Source organism: Procambarus clarkii, chromosome 65 (genome assembly GCF_040958095.1).
Source record: "Procambarus clarkii isolate CNS0578487 chromosome 65, FALCON_Pclarkii_2.0, whole genome shotgun sequence".
NCBI classification, from domain to species: Eukaryota; Metazoa; Arthropoda; class Malacostraca; order Decapoda; family Cambaridae; genus Procambarus; species Procambarus clarkii.
The window spans coordinates 21,743,767-21,765,829 of record NC_091214.1 but is presented as its reverse complement, the minus strand read 5'-3'; the positions used below and the strand labels follow the sequence as shown (position 1 = coordinate 21,765,829).

Genomic DNA, 22,063 nt, shown 5'->3' with positions numbered 1-22,063 from the left:
AAGAAACAAGGGATACATCTCCCGTCACGCAGGGTCCAGTCGCACCTCCACAGATCTCCAGTATCATCTATTGATACTGTTAATGGTTCAAGAGGACTACCACTTACGGGCCTACCTCAAGGTAACAATCAGGTGAGAACATAAAATATAAGGCTGATCTATTAGCCTCCGTTAGCAAAATCCGGGTACAGCATAAGAATATCTTCCAATATTCCTAAGTGTATGAAGTAATTACAGAGTTCAAAGTACCTTATACCATTTGGTTTGAAGTCACTTATAACAGGGCAATCACAGATATAGTGTTGGTGAGTATGTCCCAGCTCTTGTTCACATAGTTTACAATTGGAATATTCACCATTGGGGGCTATTCATTACCTGCAGCCACCTGCGATACATATCGATATCCTAGCCTAATTCTGGCAATTACAATGTCACACTGTCATTGTGACACTAGTGGAAGTTTTATGCTGTCCGTTCATATAATTCTCGATTCTAAACATGTTTACTTAGTTTAGTTCATTAATTATGCACCCCATATATCATCTTGTGGGCGGTAGTGGAAAAGGTTACAGAGGCACATAAACATGTCATAGCTCTTTATACTCTTGCTTTCTGGCTTTTGTGTGTCAGTGACTGCTCTTCTGTCTTCCTAATTTCCTAGAATATTGCGGCTTTGACAGAAGAGATTGGAATGCCCATATCCCACTCAACTTCAGGCTTATCACATTCAGTTTTAGCTGCCTTGTTTGTGTCATCATGCTGGACAACACCTATATGAGAACGTATCCATACAAATGAGACTTTGAAACTCCTACTGTTTGCAATAATAATGTTGTTTATAATGGATGTTACAACTACAACCTTTTGAAGATCAATGCTAATTTTATCTAGATAATGTAATAAACGAAAGTTTTCTATGTCAACAGAAAGGCAGAAATATAAGCTACACTTTAAATACTTGTCATAAATATAACTGAAGTGAAAGCGAAGATATATGCATTTGATACTGTACAGTTTCTTGATGGCTTGCTCTAAGAGTGTGAAGCCCTTCACACCAGCCTATAAATTGTGTAATTTATTTCCATATATGCTAATTAACCTTAAAATCTATATGTCAGAAGGAAGGAAGATGTAGACGTTAATGTGACAACATTTCAAGAAATATCTCTCTCTTTAAAGTTAAATAATACAATCCTATCGCCGGTGTCCGGACACATGAAAGCTACTTAGGTATCAGTGGCCAGCCAGGTGGAGATCACAGGCTGTACAATACTGATAAATTATGTAATTCACAGAGATACGTTGATAAATATTAATGTTTTATATTTTATTAAAAATACAGATATATACTTTGTTTCATACGTTAAATGTAACAATATTTCAGTATATATTATATAAGCATAGTATATATAATTCAGTATATACAATATATAATAAGAGTGTCAGACCACGGAGGAAGAATTGAAACAGGAATTTCCTTTAGTACTTTCTTATATTGATACATCTTCAGAGCGAACCATTCCTTCTGAAGATGTATTAATATACGAAAGTACTTAGAGCATTCTATTGTGGTTTTAATATTGAACAATTATACATATACGAAACAGACAAATCTGGTGTCCGAAATAGTAAAAATATTAGTGTGGGATGTGATCAATGTAAAGGGGATATTGGGTGTGCCTCGTATCCCCTACAACAACAAGAAGTTCGAGAGCGATGAAGCCGCCACCTACTAGCTTCAGGATGTCGTCGAATCTAAATCAACAATATACTACCGCCGCTACTTTCTCGGAAACGTAAGTACCTGCCGCTTTACTTCTCTCACCCTGCCTAGCCTGGCCTGGCCTGACCTGGCCTAGCCAGACCTGACCTGGCCTAGCCTTACCTAGCCTAGTCTAGCCTTACCTAGCCTAGTCTGACCTGGCCTAGTCTGACCTGACCTGGCCTAGCCTTACCCAACACTAATCACCACACGTGACAGCCCAAACGAATCGCAAATAAGTACACGTAACAAGTCATATGCCCGGACACTTTCACCTTGGGGACTGAGTGGTAACTATTGTATAGAAGAGCCGGCTCCCTGAGAGTGGTAAGAGGGCGTGATAAGAGGCTAACGTGTGGTCTTGAAGGAAGTCGATAAAGCAGACAATTTTCAAAAGGAAGGGCAGCATAACGAGCAGACAGGAATGGACAGACAGTCGGTTATCCCATAATGTGTAATACGCCCCGCACAGCATGGGTGGAGTGGGGGGGGGGGTTGTAGCAGGGCACAGTATGGTGATGGTGCGGGTGAAGTACACACCCACTGAATTCCTGCCATCAATAATTGTTTTCATAACCATTAGAACAATGGCATCCCTCCAGCCACCATCCTTCCACTGACCCCCTCTGGTCCTCCACCTCAGACAATAACCCCCCACACCCCCTCTCCCTTCCAGACATCAGCATGTCAAAATCAGTACCATAATGTGTTTAAACTAAGTCATTGTGTATCTCAAGGTATCTTAATTCATTTGAAAGTGTACATGTGCATTCGTTCATATACTCGCCTAATTGTGCTTGCTGGGGTTGAGCTCTGGCTCTTTAGTTCCACCTCTCAACCGTCAATCAACAGGTGTACAGGTTTCTGAGCCTATTGGGCTCTATCATATCTACACTTGAACCTGTGTATGGAGTCAGCCTCCACCACATCACTTACTAATGCATTCCATTAGATATAATCATATATGATTACACATAATCATAATCATTCCATACACATAATCATATATGTGTACGTCAACGTATACATACATGCGTATATATACCTCATATTAAAATACTGATAAACGAATGACCATGAACAAATTAATTTATAATTGTAGCATTATATATAATTTTAATAGACTAATTACATGTTTATACATTTGAATGGTCCAGACAGGTGGCCAGCCTTGGACATATACACTTCTGGTAGGCACAATGACCTCATGTTAGACCCTTGATAGATTATGTGAGAGAGAGAGAGAGCTGGGGCAGGGAGGTGCGTGCCCCAGGGAGATAATCCATGCCCATGCCCCGCCTCGAGGTCAGTTCTCGAGTCACACCAAGAATAACAATCGAGCAAGTTGTCCTGACCAGGATGTGGCATATTAGGGAGGGTTGAGGAATATGAAGCCTGTCTGATAGGGCTCTTGGCAAGCAGCTCTCCCTCAGTCTACCTATCTATATGGAAGAAATGTATCTAGGCCCTCCTCCCCCCTGCCTATTCTCTCTCCCCCACCTTTCTTCCTTCATTTCCTCCCTCCTTCCCTCCCCCTCACTGGTGAGAGAGTAGGAGTGTGAGAGTGGTTAGAGAACTCGTAGTTCTCACGCTCGTGAAATTGTCTGCAACCCTGGAGGAGTAGAGCTGAGGGGGGGGGGAGAAAGTAGGTGACGATGGAGGAGTAGAGGGGAGCATTATATGCAGTGAACGTAGGTGTCTATGGAAGAGTACATCATAGAGGAGGGTGAAAGGAAGGTGACGATGGAGGAGGAGAAGGGAGGGGGTGTGAAGGTAGGTGATGATGGAGGAGTAGAGGGGAGGAGGGGGGCAAAGGTAGGTGTCTATGGAAGAGTACATCATAGAGGGGGGTGAAGGTAGGTGGCGATGGAGTAGAGCAAAAGGGGTGGGGGTTGAAAGTAATCCCGAGTTTAATTTTTTAGTTATATATAGTGACACCTCGGCTTACGAATGAATATTTATGAACTTTTCGGGTTACGAGCCTAATTTCTTCGAAAAATTTGAATCGGGTTACAAACTTTGCCTCGGGAAAGGAGTTTGTTGATATATGTATGGGCTGACCTAGCGCGTGGTGGCATGGTGATCTCGCCTCAGTTTACCAGTGTCTCCTGCCTAGTAAGTATCGCGCCTGAATTCTTTGTAAAGCATTACATTTGTTTTGGGATATTTGGCTATTTGAACATAAAATTTGTTATGATATATCTTGCCATGAGTCCCAAGAAAGCCAGTGGTAAGGTTCAAGCCAAGAAAACACATGTGAGAATGACCATAGAGGAAAAACAAGAGAGCATTCATAAACATCAAAATGGTGCACAGGTTGTTGAACTAGCTAGGCAGTACAACAAATCTATGTCAACAATATGCACTGTACTTGCTAAGAAAAAGGACATTATGAGCATTAAAGTGGCAAAAGGCATATCAACAATCCCGAAACAAAGAACACAAACGCTTGAGGATGTTAAAAAGTTTTTATTAATTTGGATACACAACAAGGAGTTAGCAGGTGATAGCATTTCAGAGGCCATCATTTGTGAGAAACCAAGGCATTTGCATGAAGACCTTTTAAAGAAAACCCCTGGAACGAGGGGGGGGAAAAGATGAATCAAGTTTGAAAATGTGAAAAGTTTGTGTGACAATAGAGCCTCGTGGAAAACTTTTGCTGTGGTCATTACCTGATGGAATGCACCCAGGATGGAGTATCAGGGCTATACATCTTTTAAATCATAAAAGTAATAAACATTTCCCATCAACCTTACAAACCATATTAACCTATTTTCATGTATTTCCCCCATGTGCATTTTAACAAAGTTACTAAATTGCCTTTATCATTCTGTAAAATTTCAATTACAGTATACTGTATATAATTTTGTTAGTATAAATGGACTGAATATTCTGAAATCACTATTAATTTTACAATTTCAGATTCAAAGGTGGTCTGGACACCCAATTTGGTCAGACAGGTGAAGAGAGCATTTAGAATAGTTCGAAGAGATGAAGATGGTCACAATTGTGTTTGAAGAGGCAAACGCCCCCCTTTGCTCCTGACATTATGTTCAGCCTATTGACCCCTGCACACCTAACACAAGGTAGGTTGAAAACTCCTCCTTCATGTCATTGGTTCATTAGCCAGAAACTTAGGGCCCATGCAGGAATATCCCTAAAAAAAAAAAAGTGGCCCCAATAATGCATCCTCCAAGTCTGGAGGATGAGCAGGAGCATTGTCGAGAAGCAGGCCGTTTAGTGTCAAACTTTTCTCTTGCAGATATTTTTTGATGGCAGGGCAAACCACTCTACATCACAGTTTTTCTGCACGTTATATATTTTTTAAAACTCTTTGGATTTTTGGAATGATACACGAGCAAGGGTTTAATTTTCAAATCGCCACACAGCACAAGAGTTAGCCTATCCTGACACAAGTTAGCCCAAGTTAGCTTGTGTCCGGGCAGTGACGTCTCCTCTTGGGTAATGTATGTCCTCTTCGGCAATTTTTTCCAGAATAGCCATGTCTCCTCACAATTAAATACTTGTTGTGGAATATATCCATCAATACAGTATCTACAAAATCTTTAAAATCACGAACAAATCTTTCAGCCCCTACTTTGTCTGAGCTGGCACCCTCACCATGCCTCGCAACACTATGAATACCACGTCTTTTTTCAAAATTTCTCAAACCATCCCCTACTCACCTTAAACTCTTTCGTATCTGCAAAACTCGTTCTAGGGGTTTTCTTTATAAGATCTTGCATGAAGATTTCATTGTTGACCAAACCACACACTGGAAATTGAATAGACGACGACATTTCGATCCGTCCTGGACCATTATAAAGTCGATTGTGATGAGATGAGGGAAGCAAGAGCACTAAGTAGGCAAGAGAGAGAGGTGAGGAGATGGCAAGTATGTACGTATGTACATGAATAAAACATGTACATACTTATACATAACGTGTGTAAATAGTGTAATAAACACAATAACAGTATTTTTGGGAGGAGGAATGTTGGCGAGTAATGTGTTGGAGGAGGGAGGGAGGACTGGCAGGGTGTGGCAGCTCACTCATGTTTTTTGGGCTCACCATACCAACATAGTGGATCGTTATGGTGAATACATACGTAGATGGGTATATACAATGTGCGTATATAGTGTAATAACAGCAAAAGCACTGTTTGATTGTAGAATATGTCGCATATATGAGGCCCATAATTTTGAGCATAGCGATGTTCTATACTTTGAATTATATAAATTCCACAAATTACACACTTTTAAATAATATTACAGCAAAAAAAAAGGAAGAAATGAATGAGAAACTTCAAAATAATTGCGCAACATTTTATTTGCAGCAACTGCCGTCGCACGGGGTGGCGGGGCCGACTGACCCCCATTGCTCCAACGCTCAGCGCCCATAATTTGCTCAACTTCCCAGCTCCATCGCAGCTAAAGTAAGTCACATACAATATTTTTTGTTTAGTTTCCCTGTGATCAGACTCTGCATTTTAACAATATAAGAAGAGAAAAAAAATTTTTGGAAAGAATTTATTTCTTGTGCACCAGGGTGTTATTTGGAGACAGAGCAGTTCAGTGGTTAACTACTAAATTTTTTTCTCCCACACACGCACCCCCCCTAGGAAGCAGCCTGTAACAGCTAACTCCCAGATACCTATTTACTGTTAGGTAACAAGGGTCATCCCCTTTTGTACAAAGAATCTGCTAAAGCTTTTAGGGCTAATCTTTGACACTCGTTTGTCTTTGTCGCCCCATATTTTTTACGTCCGAGTTGAATGCTCTAAGGCCCTTAACTAACTTTAGGTCATGTCCCATACTTCTTGGGGAGCTAATCGACACTGCTCCTCTCTTTGCATTCCTCTCTCGTTCTGTCTAAACTCGATTATGGCCCTGTTTACTCGTCTGCTTCTCCTTCTACCCTTCACCATCTGGACACACTGCATCATATTGGGTTACGGCTCAGCTCTGGTACCTTTCCTTCGACACCTACCCTAAGCCTGTATGTTGAAACTGGCGTCCTGTTTCTACAGGATCGCCATGATCGCTACTGTCTTCTCCACCTGGCACGGTCCTTACAGCACCCTCACTCTTGCTTATGTCATGCCTTGACCTTTACCCATCCTGTGGTTCCTGTTCCCCTTCACCACCTATCTCTTTCTGTACGGTTGTCTCTCTTACAAAATGCTCTTTCAGTTTGTGTTACCAATATTTCCCCTCGTGCCATTCCGTCTTTGCCCCTATGGAGGGGTCCCCGTTCCTAAATTCTGCAAGCCTTGACCCACATGACTAAAACTTTTACCCCTCCTACAGTTCTAAATCACCTTTTCCTTGAACACTTTTCTTCACACTTCCACTCTATTTCCGTCTTCACCAATGGGTCTTAAGTCTGCAGACGGTGTAGGCTACTCTGTTGTTTTTCCTGACTGCCCCTTTGTGTCTCCTGCCTCCGGAGACTAGCATCTTCATGGCAGAACTTTATGCTATTCTCTATGCTCTTCATCAACTCTTTTCTCGCTGTCAATCCTCCTCTGTGTTTGTAGTTGACATTTGCAGTGCCCTCATGGCTCTAGAATCCTTTAATCCAGTCCATCCTTTGGTAGTTGAAATTCAACATTGGCTGTTTCTTATCTCCAGTAGATTTAAGACAGTGGAATTTCGCTGGATTCCCACCCATATTGGTGTGTTCTTAAATGAGCGTGCGGACACTGCCGCTAAGGAAGCTATCCGTACCTGTCCCATCTCCCGTAAAGGTATTCCTTATTATGACTTTTACCCAGTTATTCATTTCCCCATTCTTGCCCGTTGTCAGGGTTGTTGGTCTTCTGTTACTGGTAACAAACTGCGTGCTCTTAAGAGTAGTGTGTTCCCGTGGCCTTCCTCCTACCACCGTAACCGGTGGTGGGAAATGGCTCTGGCGAGGTTGTATATTGGTCATACACGTTTAACTCACGGGCACTTAATGGAGCGCTGCCCTGCTTCTTATTGTCCAAACCGTTGTCTCTACATGTCCTGACTTCCAGGACTTACGTGTCTTGCTTCCCGACCATCCCTCACTGTCAATTGTCCCTCGATAAAATTCTTGGTAAATTCAATACCTTTGATATTGTTCGCCGTATGCGTTTTTGTTCTTGTATTGGCGACGTTAGTGATATTTAGCGCACTATGATTATCCCACACATTTGATGGTTTGATAATTACTGTACTGTACAGTACTTTGGTTTGGAATGTATCAAATAAAGTTGTTTCATGTATTCAAATGTGTGAGAAAATCCACTGGGGCTGTGAGATGAAGCAAACCTGTAACAAAGGCATTGCCAGTTGCATACTCTACCACCACTGATGGTAAAAGTCTTACAACTGGATATCTTGTGTGACGGGTTATGGTATCACAGCTATACTGAACCAAGATGGTATGGCTCTCCCTCACATAAATGAAAGAAATGCTGCTATTGGCCTTGCAGTGTGTAAGTTGCAGGTGGAAACAAATGAAAATTATCAAATAAATAATTAAACAATTTACTGAAATAGTAATGAACAAAAATAACACATGACAATACTTGACTATCATGTAATGCAAAGGTGAACAAGTTAGTATGACCTTAAATGCAAAAAATAAACTATAAGCAATGAATAAAAGTATGAAGATATACTGGTGTTCTGAAGACAGCTACCATACCACCATGGCATCAGTCACACGACGTTGGCTGGAAGCGGACGACGGGTTAGAGACACGAAGGTGATCCTAGAGCACTAAGGGAGAGATTGCCTCTCCAGGGAGGCAGCGCTCTTTATATAGTCCGGCGGTGATGACTCATCCAGTGTCAACACGAGGTGGACATCTGGTCAACTAGCAAACTGCTCGTTGTGGCTGGCGGTGCCTTTGTGTTGAGCTGTACCACTGTCAGTTGAAGGCGGCTAACTGCTTGTTTGTGGGGACAAACTGCCAGTTAACAGTGGCGCCCGGCTTGCCTCTTGAGTCGTACCAGGCCGTGCCAGGCCCTGGGGTGTATGGAGAGGTGGCAGGACTGATGACTCTTCTGGGCTGGTGTAGATGTATACTTCCAGTGCAGAGGCATTGAAGGTGAAGGGAAAAGGCAGTTCCACTGCTATGCAGGGGATTCACGTGACACTTGTGAAGCCACAGAAAGTCTGGAGGCCCTACTGAAGCCAGTCCAAGTATTAAATAAAACCCCTGAAGTACGCCGGTGAAGGGTAAAGTGAAGGTTGAAGCAAGACCGTATGCCCCAACTTCAGGCACACACAGAAAATCACGTTTTGGTCCCGCCTCTCATTCAACATTCAACTGTGTATTTGAAGTAGGGGCGTATGGTGTTGAACTGCTTCAGCCTTCACCTGAGTGCTTGTAGGGGTTACGTAAGACGTTGACTCAAGGAGTGGCCTCAAAACTTGCTGTGATTTATGGGGAAATCCGGTTGTAAGACTTTTACAAAGTCAGTAATATACTGTGGTAGAGTATGCAGCTGCCAGTGCCTTGGGCAAGGGTTTACGTCGCCTCACAGCTCCAGTGGATTTTCTGCTTGGTGTATATCAGGTTGTGATTTTGTGTGTGTACCGTATTGTTATGATCGCCGTCTGATAAGTCCTTTCTGGCCTCAAGAGTCATTGTTACCCACCTAGAAAGATTGCAGATGGCCAAAGCAGTTATTTAAGTTAAGAAGGGACAAGTCTTAAACAGAATTTTGCATAATATTTGACTGTAAAGGGGTAAATTGAGGTAGATTGTAAAACAAAATGGTGAACCGGGCAGGCGGTACTCACAATTAGGCGAGCACACTCGGGAACTTTTAAAGTGCAACCAAACATGCTTTAGGCTCTCACAACAAGAGGTGAGTGGTGGTGGCTCAGGTGCTCAGCCAATCAGAGCACCTAAGGAGGGAGGGCAGGAGTGAGAAGGGGGTGGTATGTGGAAGTTTGGTGACAGTTGTGTGTAGTTTGTTCATCTTCATTGTAAGTTTCATGGCTTGGTGTGCATTTCCCTAGTAAATTTAATTAGGGAAAAATTCAGGTGTTTGATTTTTTTAAATCAACTTTTTAAATGTTGAGTTGTTAAAGCCTCAAAGTGCATGGAGTTGGTTTGGGAGTATGGCATCCTCATGCTGTTGCATGCTCGCTAATACAAACAGTTGTCCAATGAGTTTTAATAGGAAATATCATCCACCAAGCACCATTGTACAATTATATTGATAGTATATGGATTGTGCAGAACTGCTTAGAATGATCTTTAACACTTGGCTATATTGGTCATGTCAAATACCTGCACGGTGAATGCTCAAAGACCCTTTCTTTATTCAGTGTTGTCACATACCTCATGGGGGGGTATGGATAGGCAAACACTCATTCGGTTAAACTTGCCTTGTAGTACTTTCAGAGCTCAGTAATTTGGAATCTGGTTAGCACTTTCCAAATAAATTGGCCTTTAAAGTGAATTCCTATTTAGGTTTAAAACATTATACCGAATGAGAAACTCGGATTATATAGCCGAACACCAGAAATGTTGTTATTCAATTTGGTTGCCTAAAGCACATTCAAGGACTACACATTACATGGCATTCCAGGATTCCTCTATACCTTGCCTTATGCTGTAAACATTGCCACAACCCTGTGTTTTATTGATTTAATTGGCCACAGGGAGGCATACAACACTGCAGATTATGATGTCATTAGTTATCCACTGTGCTGACAAGTGGGCTGACTGATGTTCGTTGACACCTGTATCGTGCTTCAATTTAATCGCCAGGAGATCACCCTCTCACTGGACTCGTCTGTAGGAAGTACAGTATAGTATCTCAAATTACCTTGGATCATAAATAGCATAAGACTTGGGGGTAGGAGAGGGTTGCAGTGTTTGTCATGGCTCTCAGTTGTTCCTGGTATTAGGCAATTTAGTTCTGGAATCATTTTTGTTGGCCAATGTTAAACTTTTTCGAAAGTAGATGTTTTTCTGAAAGGGATGAGGGGGGGGGGAACCTCTATGCTTGGATACAGTTATCTAAGTGAATACTTAGATTTATACAGTAGAATAACTACCTTCCTTTCCTTAGTCAAAAAGGTTGCTTGTTTATTTCTAGGGACTTGTATTTTCTTTTATTTTTAACTGCAGCAACTTTCAGTGAATGATAGATTCTTACTGAAAGGACCTTTACTTCATTGTTGTTGCTTTATGGTCATCTCATTGTGTACAGGGATTCCGCGAAGCTTTTGGGGTTAGTCTTTGACACTCGTTTGTCTTGGTCAGCCCATATCTCTTGCCTCCAAGTTGAATGCTCTAAGGCCCTTAACCTCCTTAAGGTTTTGTCCCATACTTCTTGGGGAGCAGATAGGCGCACGCTCCTCTATTTGCACTCCTCTCTCGTCCTGTCTAAACTCAATTATGGTTGCCCTGCATACTCTTCTGCTTCTCCTTCTACTCTTCGCCATCTTGATGCTTTGCACCATACTGGGTTGCGTCTCGGCTCTGGTGGCTTTCGTTCGACTCCCGCCCTTAGTTTGTATGTTGACACTGGCTTTCTCTCTCTTCAGGACTGCCGTGATCGCTACTGTCTTCGCTATCTCGCGCGGTCCTTCCAACATCCTTCCTCTCGCCTCTGTCGTGCATTGACTTTTCCTCCTTCTGTGGTTCCTGTTCCTCTTCATTGTCTCCCACTTTCTGTCCAGTTATCTCGCTTACAGGATTCTCTTTCTGTTCATATTTCTAATGTTTCTCCTCGTATTGTTCCTTCATTACCTCCGTGGAGAGTCCCCCTTCCCAAGTTTTGTACGTCCTTGACTTGTATTACTAAAGCCTTTACCCCTCCTACAATTCTGAAAAGCCTCTTCCTTGAGCACTTTTCTTCGCACTTCCACTCTATTTCCATCTTCCCTGATGGGTCTAAGTCTGCGGATGGTGTGGGCTACTCTGTTGTTTTTCCTGACCGTACTTACATGTGTCGCCTCCCTTCGGAGGCTAGCGTCTTTACGGCAGAACTTTATGCTATTCTCTATGCTCTTTGTCTCTTGCTTTCTCATTCTCATTCCTCCTTTGTGGTTGTAGTTGATTCTCGTAGTGCCCTCATGGCTCTAGGGTACTTTAATCCTGTCCATCCGGTGGTCATTGAGATTCAACATTGGCTGTTTCTTATTTCTAGTAAATTTAAATCAGTAGAGTTTTCCTGGGTTCCCAGCCATATTGGTGTTTCAATGAGCATGCGGATGCTGCCGCTAAGGAAGCTATCCGTTCTTGTCCCATCTCCCGTAAAGGTATTCCTTATTCCGACTTTTATCCTGTTATTCATTCTTCCCCATTGGCAGGGTTGTTGGTCCTCTGTGGTTGGTAACAAGCTGTGTACTCTCAAACTTAGTGTGTCCCCGTGGCCTTCCTCCTACCACCGTAACCGGCGGTGGGACACTGCTTTGGCACGGGTGTGGGTTGGTCATACCCGCTTAACCCACAGTCACTTAATGGAGCGCCGCCCTGCTCCTTATTGTCCGAATTGCGTTGTCCCTCTTACAATTGTGCATATCCTTGTTGAATGTCCTGACTTCCAGGATGAGCGTGTGTCTTGCTTTCCGACCATCCCTCGATAGAATTCTAGGTGAATCGGATACTTTTGATATTGTTCGCCTTGTGCATTTTTGTTCTCGTATTGGCATTCTTGGTGATATTTAGCGCCCTCTGATTATTTCACACTTTGATGGTGCTACATGGCCTTCCCGGTTTGGTGCCTTCTTTTGGCAATTACCTTACCTTCATTGTTTCATTTTAATGTGGTAGTTGTGATATGGATTGTTCTGGCTCACGTGCAAGGTCTTGGATTTTTTTCTGTTTTATATTAAGAAATTGCCAGTCTTGTTACTATTTGTAGTTATAATATTGAGGCCTTAATGCAGATCTCTAATCTTTATTTTTTTTATAACATGTTATCAGCAATTTTTGTGGTTGGTAATATTTAGATTAATGTCAGTGATGTATATGACAAGGGTTAAGACCCCTTGTGGTATGACAGCATTTTTCACAGTCATTTCTTTAACAAATGAAAGGGTCCTCATAACCATTCTTTTGTCCTTTCTACCATGTACCCGTTTGTTGCTTCTTGGTCTTTCATTTGGTACCTTGGCTATTAAAACAATGGCCTTTGGTAATGTAGCAATTACCATTTCTAAAAAAAATGAGCAGGTTCATTAGGCAGGGTTTGTTTTTAGCAAAGTTTTTTTTGTAAAATTCCATTCCTTCAGGACCTTGCAGATGTTAGGTCAAACTAATTGACAGTAATCTGTTTTGCCCTTTCAAACAATCATTGTTTTAATCTAGGTAAAATATTTCATTTTGTCTGCCAAACTTCAGATATATCATTTAAGAGCTTTGATTAAATTTGTTACCAAAGACTTTGTGAAAACCATGTTGTATAGATGCTTCTGTGTCACTTTTCTAATGTTTTGTAAATTTAACAATGATCTTTAATCATAATTTGTACAAAGATTAGGTGTTGCATAGCTTTAAATTTACTTTCAAATATGAAAACTAAAATATTGACTAACGTTTTTTTCACTTTAATATTTCAGACTAATTTGCAATATTTGTTAGTTTATGTAAATTTAATAGGTAGTCCACTTTTACATCTTTTCAATGCATTTTGCATGCACCTATGTAACAAGTTACAAATAGGTGTAAATTTTACCAAGTATTTATTTTCAAAGTAAAACAATTTCATATGTTTAAACATTGCATCAATAGTAGTAAACTTATAATTTCCAGCATAATTATAGGATAAGGTATATAAAGTAGTTTCATTAAAATAGTTTTATTTAATAAGTTTTACATATAGTATTTATAATACATCTAATATTTATTACCATTTCAGGTTGTGGGGACAGATGCTCCTAGATGAACAGAAGATCCAAAAGGCCAAGACAACTCCAGAGACAATCACCTGTAAAAGAAAAATAAACATTAAACAGGGACACTACTTTTATTATCACCAATGCCTAATAACAAGCCCAAAAAATCCTAACAGCCTATCTTTCAAGATAGGCCTATCCCTCCCTCTGATTTTAGTGCAGAGCTTGTTCCCTGAATGGGTGCATTACATCCACCACTTTAGTGCAATCAACACATTGTACATATGCTTTACAGAAAGCACTGTACAATGCATGCCAGGCACTAAAGTTTTAGATGCATCCACCCATTCAGCAAACAAGCCCTGTGAGAATTAACAATGTAACCATTGTTAAGGGTCCCTAAACCTATGCAAATCTAGTCCATCTATTAGATGGGTAGTAGAGCAAAGCTCTGAAAAAGCCAAGCCAGGGAAATCTGCAGGACTGCCTGGTCCCCTTTTATGAAATGGGGTAGGATCAGTACAAACTGCATCATCCCCTGTGGGTTGTAACAGTAGGACATAGTTACACACCTATAAATGGACTAGATAAGAGAATTAAGATTAGGTCATTGATATAGCTAAAACATCAAATTCAAACTCACCAACTTTTGTAGATTTCCTTTTGCAGAGTAAAGGAGCCTCACTCCAAGCCAGTCCATGCATCATAATCACTTTCACCTGAAAAATATTTCAACAAATTAATTTCAGATTTAAAGCCAATCTTGCTTTACTTTTCAAATTAGCATTCAGTACTTTACAAATTCTGATGGAAAAAATTTCTTTAAGGAATTTACCTTTCCTACATATTCTAGTAAAGATCTAATTTAGCAATATAAATATATATGTCATTTGAGAAACTGTCCACAACTGCACTTCAATGGCAATTTACATTTATCTTTAGCCAATGCTATATTGTTTAAGTTATTACTATTTGTTTACTTTCATGCAAATCTATTCAGATTAACCTTTACTACAACTCACCTGATTCTGTGAGTTGAAAGAGGGACTTCTGGACTTTCCAAACCACATTCTGGAAAACTATATAAATTTAAAACTAAGCTAAAGTAAACATTGAATATTTTTTTTTTTACTTTCAAGGGAAAAATACCATCACTTAGAACAAAACTTTTCCTGCCATTAACTTTATTTGACTCATGATTACCCTTAACAGGGTTATACATTTATAGATTAAAGCTTATTTAACAAATATTAACACTTTCTCCCCCCCCCCCCTTCCTCCCAACTGTTCAGTGTCAAAAGGGAGGGGGGGGGGGTGTCCATTTACTGTACCACTTACATTTTAGTGTGGGCTTCATCCACTATTCTGATGTTAGCTGGAACATTTGTGCCAGCTGCTAGTTTGAAAGAGAGGCATACCATGTGCCAATTCAGGAAGCTTTCCACGTTCCTCACTGCATGTCAGCTCAGGACCTCACTACCATGTTGGGAGGCAGTTGAAGACTAACCAATCAACGTGCCAGCTCAGAATTTGCCACCTGCAAAAAAATTTAATACTCTTAATCTACACCATCTATCTCATCTTTACCTAGCCCCCAAACCTTACATTTGTCAGCATTAAACTGCATCTGGTAGTCTTAACCATTTCAAAACTATATAGGGCATCGGTATTTTTATTTGCCAATTCTGCAACTATTGCAGTCTAAACCATAATCTTGCGAACCGGTTACCTGACATTCTACGCTTAAAATAACCCATCTATTCCCCATAATTGTTCGATATAACTTACCTCTCACCCGCTGGTCGAGTACACAGCAGTATATATCCTCCTCCATCACTCACCGCATGGATACTATTTCACTCTGGCCGCAAATTGCCTCAAATCACCTACGTTGTCCATAAACATATATAGAAGAGCAACTGATTGATTGATTGATGATTGATGAAGATTAAGCCACCCAAGAGGTGGCACGGGCATGAATAGCCCGTAAGTGGTGGCCCTTGGTCAACAGTGGCCATAAGATACAGCTTACGCCATCTGTTGACATCAAATTACACTTATAACAAATTACCCCACAAAATACAACTAACGCCATCTCTGTTTTTTCCAACGCACTATAAATAGCCAAACAGCAACCCATAAGGCGGGTTGTTGTGCTCGGGTAGGAGGTTCCAAGCTCCGCCCACAAGTGGTATGGGGTGCATAATAAATGGCATATTATTGGTAGAAACTCTTTGTTGACATTCACACCACAGCCAATCACAGGAAGGGATCAGCTAAAGGCTCCATCCACTTATATAATAATAATAATAATAATAATAATAATAATAATAATAATAATAATAATTTTTATTTAGGTAAAGGTACATACATAAAGAGATTTTACAAAGTTTGTTGGCTTTATAAATAGAGCTAGTACATACAATGCCTAATGTATGTATGTATGTATGTAAGGAGAGAGAGAGAGAGAGAGAGAGAGAGAGAGAGAGAGAGAGAGAGAGAGAGAGAGAGAGAGAGAGAGAGAGAGAGAGAGAGAGAGAGAGAGAGAGAGAGGAGAGAGAGAGAGAGAAAGAGATGAAGATCGAGACAGAGAAATAGATATAGACAGAGTCAGGGAGAGAATGTTAGACACGGAGACATATAGATAAGGATATGCAAAGTCAGTGAGAGAATGACAGAGATAGAGCGAGGAAAGAGACAGAGATAGGCTGACACAGAGAATGTCAGAAACGAGGAGAGGCAGAGACAGAGGGACAGGGACAGGAGCAGAGGGACAGGGACAGACACAGACACGCACATGGAACACCGAACCTTACACACTCTCTGATATATTGTTTAATTAATAGAGATTCACTAATAAAGCTTATAATTGTATATGTTATCAAAAAGGCATAGATAAAGTTGTTCTTACGTTTTAGTCACATAGATTAGATATTAGTAAAGTTCATTTTATTCAGGAAAGTACATAAATAGTCGATTTACAAACATAATATTGGATTTATAGATAGAGCTAGTACATACAATGCCTAAAGCCACTATTACGCAAAGCGTTTCGGGCATGAAGATATAACTAAACTAAACACTCAACAAAGAACAGTACATCCTAACCAGACGTTATATAATGATATTCTCAACAGTAGATAAAAGAAAATTAATTGTTACCTAATACCAGAATAGTATAAAAGCTTATCATAAGCTACGGGATTTGTAGATCAGTGTTTAAAGGGAATTTGGAAGTAATAATAACACAGCTGATGCCATCTGTCGGCAGAAGAGAACACTATCAACTGGCTGGTCAACAGTGGCCATAAGGTACAGCTTACGCCATCTGTTGATATCAAATTACACTTATAACAAATTACCCTACAAAATACAACTAACGCCATCTCTGTTTTTTCCAACGCACTATAAATAGCCAAACAGCAACCCATAAGGCGGGTTGTTGTGCTCGGGTAGGAGGTTCCAAGCTCCGCCCACAAGTGGTATGGGGTGCATAATAAATGGCATATTATTGGTAGAAACTCTTTGTTGACATTCACACCACAGCCAATCACAGGAAGGGATCAGATAGGGAATTGAGCTTCAGCTGTTTGGTCCCGCCCCTCAGCTGTATTCACCTAGTTGTACTCACCTAATTTGTGCTTGCAGGGGTTGAGCTTTGGTTCTTTGGTCCCGACTCTCAACCGTCAATCAACAGGTGTACAGGTTCCTGAGCCTATTGGGCTCTATCACATCTACATTTGAAATTGTGTATGGAGTCAGCCTCCACCACATCACTGCTTAATACATTCCATTTGTTAACTACTCTGACACTGAAAAAATTCTTTCTAATATCTCTGTGGCTCATTTGGGTACTAAGTTCCCCTTGTTCGTGTTCCACCCGTGTTAAAGAGCTGTCTTTGTAACTATCAAAATGCATATATCTTTGCTTTCACTTCAGTTATATTTATGACAAGGGATTTAAAATTTGCCTATATTTCTGCTTCTCTGATGACATTAAAAACTTTCGTTTATTACAGTATCTACATAAAATTAACATTTATCTTCATTAGGTTGTAGTTCTCATCTATAGGGAGAGCGTCGGTAAAAAAAAAAAAATTGTTTAAATATAAATATCTTTCCTCTCTCAATAATATGCCCGAAACGCTATGCGTACTAGTGGCTTTAGGTATTGTATGTACTAGCTCTATCTATAAATCCAATATTATGTTTGTAAATCGACTATTTATGTACTTTCCTGAATAAAATGAACTTTACTTTACTAATATCTAATCTCTGTGACTAAAACGTAAGAACGACTTTATCTATGCCTTTTTGATAACATATACAATTATAAGCTTTATTAGTGATTCTCTATTAATTAAACAATATATCAGAGAGTGTGCAAGGTTCGGTGTTCCATGTGCGAAGAGACATGGGAGATTTTACATCAGTACAGTAAATGTTTTAAGTAGCGAACGCATACTAACGAATAACGATTAGTATAGACCAACACTATTGTTCTATGAAGTCGATTTAACTTCCAGACATGTATTTTTCAATAAGTCTTAAATATTTTCTGGCTAGTTATGTTAGATATTATTAGAAATACGTATTCTACTTGTTAATATAATAAACTAAATTTGCGATCATTTAAGGAGAGAAGTGCGACGACTGGATCACTGTGTACAGAAGGTTGATATGCCAACAAACACTTTCCAGACAACAATATATCTTGGATAAGTCGCTCCACAACATTGACACCTGGACCGTTGACTTCCTATGAGGCCACATATTTACTTATTTCATAATGGAAGTATATTATTTTTTAGTAAATATATGTTTTCTCGTGTTCTGCATTAAGTACCAACATTATAGTGAATAAATATACCATATTTCTTCATTATTTAAGTAATGCTAGGAGGCTTTGAGTAGCTTTGGGTCATTAGGTGAACAGAATCTCCAATAGATGGGGCGAGAGTCGCGCTATCTCTCGCCCGAGCGAGAGTCGAAACTTATTTTAGAATTGATATATCTTTGTCCTCCAACAAGATATATTTCCTTTGGTGCACTCACAATAACGAGCATATCTCTGTCTTTCTGAAGGCATATAATATTTTAGGCTTTATAAGCGTATCTTTGTTAATTACACACTATATTGGCAAGTGCGTAGCCTTCTGCATTCCATGACCGACAAGCTACTGAATGCCACTATAAAAACGTATGTATCTTCACTTGAGCTTTATATATGTCTATGTTAAAGTATTTAAAATAAAGCTTATAGTTCTATCTTTCTTGAGACATATAAAACATATGTGTTTATTAATGAATTTACGTGAAATAAGCATTGTTCTGAGAGAGAGTTGCTCTGTCGATCAGTCTGTGCGGGGTCGGAGCTCGGCGATTCTTAAAATACATGTATCTTCATTAGAACTTTATATATATCTATGGTAAAGTATTTAAAATGAAGCTTATATTTCTATCTTTCTCAACACATATAAAAACATTTGCGTTTATTAACGAATTTACGTGAAATAAGCATTGTTCTGAGAGAGAGTTACTCCGTTGCTCGATCTGTGCGGGATCGGAGCTCGCCGATTAGAAAAATACACGTATCTTCGCTTTAAATACAAATATGCCCATGGTAAGGCATTTAAAATGAAGATTATGTTTCTATCTTTCTTGAGACGTATAAAAATCTTACGTTTATTAACGATTCTGCGTGAAATAAGCATTGTTCTGAGATGAATATTGCGGATTTCCGGCTCTACGACCGATGAAAAATGCAACTTTTATACAACTACAAATATCTTTAGTTTTACTTTAAATTTTGTCCTGAGAGAGTTTTCATATATAGATCCAGTTTCTGCCATTCTTCTGACATAAAAAGACCTTTGGCTTAATAAGTTATTAAGATGTTTTCAACAATATTACTAGGGCGTTCACCGATTCTAACATGGGCGACCCTTTTGGAAACGCAACACATGGGTTAACCTGATTGATATATGGGTCAGATTCCATTAAGGTTCGGAACATCACCACGTCCTGTCTATACAGTATACCTAGGTCATAAAAGTATTTGTGTGTACGTCTGATAACATACTACTTGTGAAGGAGGAACTTTATATGTGTTTATCTCGCAGAATGTTTGGTAATATGTTTATTTGTGATGTGTGTCTATATGTATTAACACGTTGTACTGAATGGGGTGAGAATAGCTTGAGCTACCTCATCCCTTTGTGTGTATTTTACCTCAATAAACTTATTTCAATTTCACCACGTCCTCCCCACGAGTGTATACACCAAAAAGTGTGTAATCTTTTCACTCTTCTGACACCAATTCTCAAGCTACGTATTTCATTTTGGTATCAATGTGTTGGCAATAAAATTCTCTACACGATCATATGTATAAAATGTCACCAGAGCATTAGCTATCCCACCATGAAATATATAAGAACGTAGATCACGCGCCGTGACGCCCCAAACAGCAACAAAATGTTCATATTCTTTTGTTTGTTGTCAGCTCCACATTAGTCCTACAGCGTTAAATTTTATATCGCTGAACTCGCAATAAAATTCCCTACACAGACATATGCATATAAATGTAGAATCATGATCGCGGCCCACACCAAGAGTGTGAGAAGTAGGAGATTACCCTCGTTGTGTCAACAATTTAATAGTCTCTCCACTAAGTTACAATACAATGCCGTTCTCCCAAATAGGCCATGTGCATATTAGAGAAAACGGAAATTTAATGGCAAACATTTTCATACTAATCCCAAGTCGATCGAATAAGAATTGGATTTTTTTTTTTTTTTTTTTTTTTTTTTTTTTTTTTTTTTTTTTTTAAATCGCGCGGCTATTTACGACGCGGCTATGGAACCCATAGAAATAAACACGTCGTAAATTTAATACCCGGCTACGTCAAAGTGTCTTAAAGGACTCAGACTCGCCATTTTATCTTCGCCCCCAAAGAATAACATTTACTTCAAGAATATTTAGCTTCACGAACCAACTTATTCGGAATACTATTAGTATGTTATCCGTACAGATATCCAACAGTTGTTCGCTGCATGAAGATCACACAAGTAATTATCAAAAGAAGGCACCAAACCGGGAAGGCTATGTAGCACCATTAAATGTGCGGGATAATCAGAGGGCGCTAAATATCACCAAGGATGCCAATACGAGAACAGAAACGCATAAGGCGAACGATATCAAAAGTATCAGAGTCACCAAGAATTCTATTGAGGGACAAGTGACCGCGAGGGGCGGTCTGAAAGCAAGATTAGTCCAGAACAAAGGTATGACTTACGAGGAAAGGCTGCTGGAACTAAACCACACTGCCCTAAAAGACTAAATTTTGAAGGTGATCATGTCCAAGATATTGACGATGGACAAAACCATTTAGCTTGGGTGAGACACGAACAAGGGTACAAGTGATAACGGTGCGCCCAAATGAGGGAATTAGAGAAAAACACAAAGTCATTACAACTACAGTATGTATAGCACTTTGAAAGGGTCAGGGGTAAGGCTGAGAGACGAGGGGGAGGGAGAGAATGCTGCCAAACCACTTTGACGGTCGAGGATTGAACGCAGAGCCGCACGAGGCTAGACCGTCGTACTATAGTCCAGCCCAAGTGGCTGGGCGAGCCACATTTTAAAGACTTCAGTGTCAGTAAGCAAGTAATCATCAAAAGAAGGCACCCCAGACCGGTTTAGTGTCGGTAGTTAACAGATGGAATGCACTAGGCTGTGGAGGGGGACTGACTACAGTTTGAAATGTAGATGAGAGCCTAATAAGCTCAAGATTCTTTACATCAATCTTGTTGACAATTGAGAGGCCTAAGAGCCTAAGCTCAACCTCGGCAAGCACAACTAGGCAAGTACACAATCCTGAGTGATCTTGGTCCCCACAGAATAGGTCTTTCAGAACACTGCGCACCTCCCCATCTCTCCAGAACCATGAGCAAGTATTTAACGAGACTAGTTCAATGTAATTACGGTATAACTGGTAACAGCCTCTGCAGGACGTCCTGTGGTTTCTCTGCAGACCTCTACTACAGTTTGCTTACTTGTGGAGTTAGTAGGTGGTTGTATAGGCCCTTTTTGAAAGTTTATAAGACAAGGTTAACAGCCTAGTAGAGCTGTCCTACCGAGGGAGTAGAGCCTTTGTACTGTTAAGTCTTGCCAAGAATTAACCAAGAGTGATTACCACCCACAAATTTAACGCTTCAGTGGCATTACTAAATGCCAGATACGATGAAGATTTATGGAGAGGGGCAAGTCAGTCTAGTTTGGAACTATATTCTGGGGTCTATGAACACCGCCAAACTCTACCCGATCATCTGGGTTGAGAGTTCAGGATAGCAGCATTATTTAACAGCCTAGTCAGAGACCGGGCCGCGAGAACATTGTGCCTAGCGGTACAAGTCACGTTTAATTAAATTAGGATAAAACGACAGCGTTTGAAGTAACAATTTAGTATT

At 40.2% G+C, this 22,063-nt stretch overlaps 1 long non-coding RNA gene across 1 annotated transcript; it reads left to right on the top strand.

The window, feature by feature from the left end:
* Nucleotides 1-1,451: 1,451 nt before the first annotated feature.
* On the top strand, nt 1,452-13,718 carry LOC138354961 (uncharacterized). Its single transcript, XR_011223763.1, has 4 exons — nt 1,452-1,796; nt 4,685-4,848; nt 6,098-6,196; nt 13,619-13,718. It is a non-coding gene; the product is annotated as an uncharacterized lncRNA (long non-coding RNA).
* The last annotated feature ends 8,345 nt before the right edge of the window (nt 13,719-22,063 follow it).